At 37.0% G+C, this 11,591-nt stretch overlaps 1 non-coding gene across 1 annotated transcript; it reads right to left on the bottom strand.

Moving 5' to 3' along the window:
- Nucleotides 1-2,603: 2,603 nt before the first annotated feature.
- LOC141391628 (small nucleolar RNA SNORA11) lies at nucleotides 2,604-2,729 on the bottom strand. Its single transcript, XR_012409708.1, has one exon. It is a non-coding gene; the product is annotated as a small nucleolar RNA SNORA11 (small nucleolar RNA).
- Between the last annotated feature and the right edge of the window lie 8,862 nt (nucleotides 2,730-11,591).

Here is an 11,591-nt window from a genome sequence, read left to right as displayed (position 1 = left end):
AACAAAGCCGCATCTCGTCAAACAAAAATAACACTATACAAAACGCTGATACTACCCGTGCTAATGTATGGCTCCGAAGCATGGGTACTTGCGCAAGCAGATAAGGCAGTGCTTGGTGTGTTTGAGAGGAAAATTCTTCGAAAGATCTACGGGCCGATTTGCGTTGACGGTGAATATCGACGTCGTATGAACCACGAGCTATATAAGCTATACAAAGACATGAATATAGTTAAACGTATCGAGATGCAACGATTGCGTTGGCTAGGCCATATCATGAGAATGAGCGATGATGAACCCGCTAAAAAGGCGTATGAATACATGCCACATGGCGGTGCACGCAGAATCGGCAGGCCTAAGCTTCGATGGAGCACACAAGTGGATGAAGAAATGGAAAGGCGCGGTATTCCAAAAAGTCAAGCGAAAAACAGAGAGGAATGGAGATCTTTTCTTAGTTCGGTCTATGGAACAAATGTTCTGTAATGGGCCAACTAAGTAAGTAAGTAATGCGGCTTTAGACCTGGCAAGTCCACCATTGACCAGATATTTACCCTGCGGCAAATCCTGGAGAAGACCCAAGAGATGCAGATCGACACCTACCACCTTTTTGTCGATTATAAAGCAGCCTTCGACAGCTGCTGGAAATGGTTGTACGTGAGGCAAACGTCAAAAGAAGTGGCACAATCTACACCAATAGTCACATGTTACTTGCTTATGCTGATGATATCAGTAAGAGAAGTAACTGATACCTTTATAAAGGTCGAAGGAGAATCTGCTAAAGTGGGTCTGGCGGTAAACGGTGAGAAGACCAATTTGATGGTGTCGGCGCGCAATGAGTCCATTGAGCTCGGACCTAATGTGGTAGTTGGTTCCTATAATATTGAGGTAGTAAAAGACTTTGTCTACCTCGGCACCTCCGTAAACACAACAAACGACATCAGTTGTGAAATAAAAACATATGCTACTTTGGTTTAAGTAAGCAGTTCAAAAACAAAGCCACATCTCGTCAAACAAAAATAACGCTCTACAAAACACTGATACTACCGTGCTGATGTATGGTTCCGAAGCCTGGGTACTTGCGCAAGCAGACATGGCAGTGCTTGGTGTGTTTGAGAGAAAAATTCTTCGAAAAATCTACGGACCAATTTGCGTTGACGGTGAATATCGACGTCGCATGAACCACGAACTCTATCTGCTATACAACGACATCAATATTGTTAAACGTGTCGAGATGCAGCGATTGCGTTGGCTAGGCCATATAATAAGAATGAGCGATGATGAACCCGCTAAAAAGGCGTATAAATAGGGACCGCTTGGCGGTGCACGCAGAATTTGCAGGCCAAGGAATAGATGGCACAAACAAGTGGATGATGAGATGAAAAGGCGCGATATTCCAGAGTGCGAAGCAACAAATAGAGAGGAATGGAGATCTTGTCTTAGTTCGGCCTATGGAACAAATGTTCTGTAATGGGCCAGCTAAGTAGTAAGTAAGTATAGACAGAAGACCTCTTCTTGAGAACTTCTATAGACAGAAGACCTCCTCTTGGGGTCTTTCATAGGCAGAAGGTCTCCTCTTGAGGTCATCTGTAGACAGAAGACCTCCTCTTGAGATATTTTATAGACAGAAGACCTCCTCTTGAGGTCTTCTTTAGACGGAAGACCTCCTCTTGAGGTCTTCTATAGGCGGAAGACCTCCTCGTGTGGTCTTCTATAGACAGAAGACATCCTATTGAGGTCTTCTAAAGACGGAAGACCTCCTCTTGAGGTCTTCTATAGAGAGTAGACCTCCTCTTGAGGTCTATTGTAGACAGAAGACCTTCTCTTGAGATCTGTTATAGACAGAAGACCTCCTCTTGATGTCATCTATAGATAGAAGACCTCCTCTTGACGTCTTTTATAGACAGAAGACTTCTTTTGAGATTTTCTATAAACAGAAGACACCATCTTGAGGTCTTCTATAGACAGAAGATCTCCTCTTGAGGTGACCTATAGACAGAAAACCTCCTTCTGAAGTCTTCAGTAGAGGGAAGACCTCCATCTTGAGGTCTTCTATAGACAGAAGACAACCTCTTAAGGTCTTCTGTAGACAGAAGACCTCCTCTTGAGGCCTTCTATAGACCTCCTCTTGAGGTCTTCTATAAACAGAAGACCACCTCTTGAGGTCTTCTATAGAGGGAAGACCTCCTCTTGAGGTCTATTTTAGACAGAAGACCTCCTCTTGAGATCTTTTATAGACAGAAGACCTCCTCTTGATGTCATCTATAGACAGAAGACATCCCCTTGAGGTCTTTTATAGACTGAAGAGTTCTTTTGAGATTTTCTATAAACAGAAGACACCCTCTTGAGGTCTTCTATAGACAGAAGAGGTGACCTATAGACAGAAAACCTCCTCCTGAAGTCTTCAATAGAGGGAAGACCTCCATCTTGAGGTCTTCTATAGACAGAAGACCTCCATCTTGAGGCCTTCTATAGACAGAAGACATCCCTTTGAGGTATTCTATAGACAGAAGACCTCCTCTTGAGGTCTTCTATAGACAGAAGACCTCGTCTTGAGGTCTTCTATAGACAGAAGACCTCGTCTTGAGGTCTTCTATAGACAGAAGACCTCGTCTTGAGGTCTTCTATATACAGAAGACCTCATCTTGAGGTCTTCTATAGACAGAAGACCTCCTTTTGAGGTCTTCTATAAACAGAAAACCTCCTCCTGATGCCTTCTGTAAACAGAAGACCTCGTCTTGAGGTCTTCTATAGAGGGAAGACCTCCTCTTGAGGTCTATTTTAGACAGAAGACCTCCTCTTGAGATCTTTTATAGACAGAAGACCTCCTCTTGATGTCATCTATAGACAGAAGACATCCCCTTGAGGTCTTTTATAGATTGAAGACTTCTTTTGAGATTTTCTATAAACAGAAGACAACTTTTTGAGGTCTTCTATAGACAGAAGATCTCCTCTTGAGGTGACCTATAGACAGAAAACCTCCTCCTGAAGTCTTCAATAGACGGAAGACCTCCATCTTGAGGCCTTCTATAGACAGAAGACATCCCCTTGAAGTATTCTATAGACAGAAGACCTCCATCTTGAGGCCTCTTGAGACTTCCTCTTGAGGTCTTTAATAGACAAAACACCTCCTCTTGAGGTCTTCTGTAGACAAAAGACCTCCTCTTGAGGTCTTCTATAGACAGAAGGCTTCCTCTTGACGTCCTCTATAGACAGAAGACTTCCTCTTGACGTCCTCTATAGACAGAAGACATCTTGAGGTGTTCTATAGACAGAAGACCTCCTCTTGAGGTCATCTATAGACAGAAGACCTCCTCTTGAGGTCATCTATAGACAGAAGACCTCCTCTTGAGGTCATCTATAGACAGAAGACCTCCTCTTGAGGTCTTCTATAGAGAGAAGGCATCCTTTGAAGTCTTCTATAGAGAGAAGACTCCTTGAGGTCTTCTATAGAGAGAAGACTCCTTGAGGTCTTCTATAGACAGAGGGTCTCCTCGTGAGGTCTTCTATAGACAGAAGACCTCCTCTTGAGGTCTTCTATAGACAGAAGACATCTTGAAGACATCTATCGACAGAAGACCTCTTGAAGTCTTCTATCGACACTTGTAGTCTTCTATTGAGATAAGACCACTTGAGGTTTTCATTAGACAGAAGACATCTTGAGGTCTTCTATAAACAGAAGTCTTCTTCTTGAGGTCTTCTATAGGCAGAAGACCTCCTCTTGAGGTCTTCTATAGACTGAAGACCTCTTGAACTCTTCTATAGACAGAAAACCTCTTGCGGAATTCTACAGAAAGAATAACTCTTAAGGTCTTCTTTTGACAGGTGACCTTTTGAAATATATAAACGATTTTTTAGAGAGTGGTCTTCTCGACGTATTTTATAGAGAGCGAGGCATATCATATCTGACGTCTTCTTTAGAAAGAGGCCTTCTGTTGACAGAAGAGGTCTTCTATTGGCAGATGAACTCATGAGGTCTTCTTTTAACAGAAGACCACTAGAGGACTTCTAGTGACAAAAGACCCCAAAATGAGGTCTTCTACCTATAGATGACCACAAGAGGAGGTCTTCTGCCTCTGGAAGACCTAAGCAGATCTTCTGTCAATATGGGTCATCAAGAGGTCTTCTGTCAATAGAAGAACTCAAGAGGGGCTCTGACAATAGCAGAACTCAAGAGGTCTTCTGTTTATAAAATACCTCAAAAGGTCTTCTCTATATAAAAGCAGACAGAAAATCCCATCACGATCTCTTGAACTCTTCCATAGAAAGCATATTTCAAGAGGTCTTCTTAAGTCTTCCATTGACAGATGACCTCCTGAGACAGAAGACCTCTTGATGTTTTCTAAACACAGAAGACCCCTTGAGGCATTTTATAGAAAGAATAACCCTTGAGGTTTTCTATTGGCAGAAGATCTCTTGAAGTCTATTGAAGACTCTCTATAGAGAACTCTTCTTGAGGTCTTTTATAGGGAGAGAGGCATATAGCATCTGAGGTCCTCTTAAAGTCTTCTATTGACAGATGACCTTTGGAAGTCTTTAATGACAGAAGACCTCTAAAGGTCTTCTATTAACAGATTACCTCTTGTGATCTTTAATCGACAGAAGTCCTCTAGATGTATTCCATTGAAAGAAGACCTCTTTAATTTTTCTATTGCCAGAAAACCTCTTGAAGTCTGCTGCTGAAAGAAGACCACTTGAGGACTTATATTTACAGAAGACCTCTTAAGGACTGCTATTTGCCGAAGGTATCCGAAAATCATCCAGCGACAGAAGATCTAATAAAGGTCTTTTATACACAGAAAAAGGTCGGTCATGGACATAAGACTACCGCAAAGTCTTCTATTTACAGAACCCTTGCATACAGAACATCCCTACGTGCTTTAGGTCGTCTCATATAATAACATAAAGGTCTTAAATAGACAGAAGATATCCTAAAGTTATCCTATACACAGATGACCTTCTTAAGGACTGCTATAGACACAAAATCACCTAAAAGTCTCCCAGAAGAGTACCTAACACTCTTCTTTAGACAGATGACCTCCTAAAGGTATTATATAGATGGAAGATCTCATAAAAGACTTCTATACACAGAAGACCTCATAAAGGTGTTCTCTAGATACGTTTTGATAGACTGAAAAACTCCCAAAAATCATATATAGACAGAGACATCTAAAGGTTTTCCGTGGATAAAAGGTCTCCTGACATTTATGTCATAAGGGTCGTCTATAGACAGAATATCTACTTGAGGTTTTCTATGACAGAATACCTCCTCCAGGTCTTCTACATACAGAAGATATCCTAAAGTTATTCTACAGACAGAAAGCCTTCGGAAGGTCTATGGTAGCCCTTAAACCATATTTTTCAATGACCAACTGAACATTAAGCGTTACAGCTCAAATTTATTAGTTGTATTTGAGTATTTTTAACATCTCATCCTCAGAATTGCAATTCTCAAAATTACCCTATAAATGTATGCACTGCCTCAAAAAGGACAATTATTGTACAAATTTGCATGTGCTTATATGTACATATATTCATATATGTATGTATGTATATCATTATAAAATCACATGAATATTCAGCAAGGCATCAACATCAAGAAATGGGAAGGAAATCCTTCTCACTCTATGCAAATGTGTTGTGTTGAAGATAAAAACGCTCTTAAGAGATTGTAAATGTGAGCGAGTGTAAATTTATGGCGATGGTGTGTGTGTGTGTCTGTGACGGCAGTGGTTTTGAATAATACCAGATATTTACACCGGATGACTATAAGAGAGAGAAAATTGTTTCAACGAAATAGCAACAAAACACACACACGCAGATGCATCCATAGTTACACCACACATTGTTACAGTTTTTTTTTCGTCTGCATTGTTTATTTATTTCATTATGCATGGTTGTGTTAAAGCATTTAAGTGTATTTATACAATACACCGGCAAATATATTCACACTGAGGTAGGTAAAAATAAAACAAAAAATAAAACAAAATTGACTGCTTCAGTGACTCGGAGTTACACAAAACTGGTAGTCATTGCCATAATGGTTTAGTTTATGTGGAACTATTTTGTTGTTTTCTTTTACTGGAAACCAAATAATGGTTTGAGGAAGTGTGGGAGAATTTGAGTGAATTTTGTGGACCATAAAAAACCAAGATATTAAAGGTAATAGAGTTGCTTTTTTATTTAAAAAAATCACAACCGAAATTTTTTTTGTATTCTCCTTTCAACTTCCTCCCATTCAAACCCTCATTATTCCCCACTATAAATATTTATTATGCCCATGAGTTAGTTTTACTAGAATTACATCCCACACAGCCTGTACTTAAATTTTACCCAGTATGTGACCTTTGATGGCATTCTCTTTTAACATTCTCTAAAGCCTGACTTTTTGACATGACACGTTTTCTTTTCATTTTAATTCATCACTGTGTAATATTTCCTTTCGGCAACAATCTCATATGCATTAGCATTCTATGCGACGATAACTAAAACTTGTCTTTGTGTAGTGAGTCATGACAGAAATTTGCAAGTAGTTCTCAGTTCATTGATCAAAGTCAAAATATGAAAGAATAGAATGCATTTTTATTCAAAGTCAAAATCATTTACTTCTCTGTGTCTGGGGGCGGATCAAAGCGTTAAATGTAGAGGATAATCAATTTCACAAACAACAATAACCACGATAATACTAAATGTCATTAAGTTTAATACGGGTTTGCCAATTTACAGTAAAATTACGATAATTGAGTTATCAATAATAATAATAATAACTTTTTTTTTTGAAATGTTCGTCATAACCCAACATAGGTTTTTATGGAAGGAAAATTTTACCGCGCACACTTTTTATACCCTCAGCCTTTAGGCTAAAGAGGGTATTTACACTTTGATACGACCAAAAATGTGCCTCATCGAAATAATGGTTTTAGACCCCAAGTATGTTTGTACGATATCCGTTTCAGACAATTTTGAGTAGATCTAGCAATGTCCGTCCGTCTGTCTGTCTGTCCGTCTGTCTGTCTGTCTGTCTGGCTGGTGCGCACGATAACTCTCGAACGGATCAATCGATTCGGTTCAAATTTTGGGTATCGAAATATTTTGTCCAGATTCGATTTAAGTTCGAAGATGGGCCATATAGGTCCACTCCTTCAAGTACCTCCCCCACAAATGTTCAAAAATTGTCGCAAAACTTGTGCGCACGATAACTCTTGTAGGGAAAATCCGATTTGGTCCATACTTTACACATCGTGTAATTTCTACCAAACTTAGATGAGGTTCCAATATGGACTCAATCGGTCCACTCCTTCGGGTACCTCCCACACAAAATTTCGGAAAAGTTCAGTTTAGGACCTGGTCTCGAATCGCTTTGATTTTTGTTTACGCAAGTTGTATTCGCTGTCCTCTATACGACGCTGTAAGTTTCATTAGGGGCAAGTCCATACTTCCTGAGAAAATAGCATGAAAGTTACAAAAAACCCTATGACACCGTGTGTAGTGGTTGGAGCGCAAGATAACTCTCGAACGGATCTGCCGATTCGGTCCAACATTTGGCTTTCGTAATATTTTGTCCAAACTTAATTCAAGTTCCCCTATGCGAAGGTACAAGTTTCCTCAGGGGCAAGTCCATACTTCCTGAAAAATAGGCTGAAAGTTGAAAAACAAACCCTATGACACCATGTTTATGGGTGGAAGCGCTAGATAATTCTCGAACAGAAATGCCGATTCCGGCCAAAATTTGGCCTTCGTAATATTGTTTCCAAACGTAGTTTAAGTTCGTAGATAAGCCATATCGGTCCACTCCTTCAGGTACCTACCCCATAAAAGTTCATAAATATTCGGAAAAATTGTGCGCACGATAACTCTTGATGGGAGTGACCGATTTGCTCCATACTTTACACATTCTCATAATATGTACCAGATATAGATCAGGTTCGAATATGGACTATATTTGTCCACTCTATCCCGTACCTCCCACACAAAATTTTGGATAAGTTCAATTTAAGGCCTGCTATTGAATCACTTTGATTTTTGTTGAAACAACTTACATTCGCTGCCTCAATTACGATGGTAAAAGTTATTTCAGGGGCAAGTACATACTTCTTGAGAAAGCAGCCCGAAGGGTGTAAAAACCCTCTATGGCACCATTCCTTTAAGTACCTTTTCCGCAAAAATTTTGAACTTTAATCCTAATCAACATTTTTGTCGGTTCATACGACCAAAATTTTGAAACCCCCTAAATACATAGGTTTTTTGTGAAAAAAGTGTTTCAATTTGCCCAGGCTGAGGGTATATCTCTGTCGGCTAAGCCGACTGATACTTTTTTACTTGTTTCAATTTTCATTTCAATTTAAAGTTTTTCTGCAAAAGCTACTGACACGATTTTCCTAAAATAGTCAGGGAATGTACAGAGATGGCGCCCGAAAACAGGCTACATATTTTATTGAATTTCAGAGGGGGCGACATTTTTAAAAAAGCTATATTTGCAAAAATTACGCACGTATCGGTTTAAAAATTTACGGATCAATCTACAATGTAGTAATTCTTTGGGGCATAAAGACCCGACCACGCCTATTTTCTTAAATGTCATATCTCCAATATTACTGAGCCGATTTCCACTAAATTTGCAGCAAAAGCTGAATGTTTGCGTGGTTATGTATATATACGTATATTTAAAGAACATGAATTTACAAAATTCAAGTGTGAATTAAAAGAAAAATCAGGCGAGGGTTGGAACAAAATCAGGTGTGGATTTTTTTGCAAGAAATTTCAAGCAAGGGTTTTGTTAAAAACTACTTTAAATATTTTTTTCAAGCGAGGATTTAAAAAAAAAAAAATCTAGTGTTGATTTTTTTACAAGAAATTGGAAGCGAGGATTTTGTAAAAAAAAACTTCAAATATTTTTTTCAAGCTTGCATTATTTATTTCTTTTAATTTTTTGTGTAAATTTTAATATTTCTTAGTGTGGATTTTTTATTTCTATCAAGCATGGAATAAAAAATATTGTTTTTAAGTGAGTGTATTTTAAAAAAAATTCAAGTGTCGTTTTTTGTTAAATACTGTTTAGGCTTGATTTTTTTTTTAATATTTTTTATTTCGGATTTTTGTATTATTTAAAAATATTGTTTCTAAGTGTATACTTTCTACAAATATATTCTCAATCGCGTACATCTTAAAAGAATTATAAGCGTAGAACTTTTAAAAATATTGTTAAGCGTGGATTTAAAACAAATTCAAGCGTGGTTGTTTAAAATATGTTTTCAAGCGGGAATTAAAAAATAAGCGTTGTTTTTTAAATCATTGTTACAAGCGGGGATATAAAAAATTTCAAGTGTTGTTTTTTAAATTATTTTTAAGCGCTGTTTTTTAAAAGATTTTTCAAGCATTGTGTTTTAAATTATTTTTAGGCGCTGTATTTTTTTCATGCGTGGATTTTTAGTAACAATATTTCAAGCGTTTTTTAAGTATTTGTTCAAGTATTAGTTTTTAAAAAATTTTGTAAGCGTTGTTTTTAATAAATTTTTTTTTAAAGTGGATTTAAAAAAATGCATGCTCTGTTCTTAAAATATTTTTTCAAGCGTGGTTTTTTTAAAAAATTCAAGCTTCGTTTTTTTTAATTTTTTTCAGGCACGTTTTTTTTTAATTTTTAAGGCGTAGACATTTTTTTAAAATTTTTTCTCAAGCTTGAATTTTTTGTTTCCAAGCCTGGATTTTTTAAAATATTTTTCCAAGCGTGGATTTTTTAAATTTTATTTCCAAGCGTCGATGTTTTTAATGCTTGAGTTGGAGTATTCGCCCAATGCACTGTGGTTTAGCTTGTATGGGAGAGAGCGACAAAAATATTTATAATCAAGATATCGATCTGACAATTTTACCGTAAACTAGTAGTGACTAGAAGATAATTTTCCCCAAAAATCGTCAGGATTGGTCCACTTTTAGGTGTAGACCCCCCATAACGGTACTTCCAGTTTTTTATTAATTTCAAGATTATGTCTATATTTTCAAAGTGAATTCGCTGTAATTTGACATTTTGTGTTATTTGGTGGTATAAAACATCTTGCATAGGTCCATGGTCAATAGAGGTCCATGCTTTGGTATATTCTCCATATAGACCTACCTCCCGTTTTTTAATAATTTCAAGATTTTGACCATATTTTCCAACTGAATTTGCTGCAATCTGACATTTCGAGTTTATAATCTGTATCAAACATTCTTGCAAAAATGCATCAATATATGTCCACATTTGGGTATAGTCCTATACATGTTAACTCCAGATATTTGGCATATTAAGTATTTGGCCTAAATTTTTTACATATACGTTTGTAAAAATCATGATATTTTATGAATTTCATTCTTGACAAGGATAAACTGGTAACAAGTATCAACAATATAAGACATAGAATATTCTTACTAGGAGGTTTAACACATGGACCAAGGGCGTACCAGATTATATTAGATGCAAACAATGTCCTATAGTTCTCAAACCGGGAATATCTGGAAACTAAGATGTTTTATGAGACGTTTAGTTCGCGAGGATGGGTTGGCATCTATTAAAATAAATACTAGCTACAGGATTTCTGGATTAGGAGAGTTCCCAGATCGACTAAAAATGTACCAGGGCATATAAACAGTAAACAAGACCATACTGGTGGTCCTGCATGTCAATATAACCATTCTACGTTGTTCAGTTTTCCGTGTGGAGCTTAAATCTACGGCAGGCCGCGTTTTTACTTTCAACGGCAGATAAAAAATAGTGGTGTCTTTTATAGCAAGCCAATTTGCATGATGTTTATAATTTTTTTTTGTCCTCTCGTTGTGTATCCAAATTTTTGAAATTCCTTTGCAGAGACAGTTTATAAAATGAAATCATATCCCGCAACATCCACCTGAAGATTTTCTATAATTTCTTGGAATACCGTCCGTCCCATGCTGGCATTGACAAAGTTTTTTGAACGCCATATTTCAAAAACATACAAATTTGAAAACACACATTCATACTGTAATCCTAAAAACATAATTTTTTATAAAATAAGATCGAAAAAAATGCAAAACAACAACACCGATTGCTTGAAAACACCCAAAAACCCATTCACAAAACTTCGAGTATACTCAGTATAATGAAAACTGAATACAGCTCGGCAACTTTCGGCAGACGAGATAATTATTTTCTAATTCTGGACACTTTCACGAACATTTAAATAAAAATAACGTGAGGATCCGCGAGGATCCAAGGTACTAAATGTCTATTTCTTTTCACAATATTAAATAAAAAACACTCACAAAAATACATGTCAAAAGAGATCAATTTTACAACAAAATTAAGATACAACTTTATGATGTTATAAATAACAAAAACAATAACAATACCATTAACTTTAACTTCCATTGCTTACTATAGTAATTTTACACATTACTTTTTTGTGATAATACTTTTAACTTGTCACAACGTTAATGGAAATTTCAATGTCTCAATTTCTTCAAATGGAAATGCTCATTTCTGCGGCTCTGCTATAGCAAGTACCGTTAGAAGTTGTAAAAAGAAAGCCGGAATACTAAAACTAGATGTGTCTACGATAGATTTGAATAGTTACAATCATAATTTGTAG

The sequence above is a fragment of the Musca autumnalis genome, unplaced genomic scaffold, assembly GCF_047663935.1.
Source record: "Musca autumnalis isolate F117 unplaced genomic scaffold, ASM4766393v1 scaffold_1, whole genome shotgun sequence".
NCBI lineage: Eukaryota > Metazoa > Arthropoda > Insecta > Diptera > Muscidae > Musca > Musca autumnalis.
This window is presented reverse-complemented; position numbering and strand designations above follow the sequence as displayed.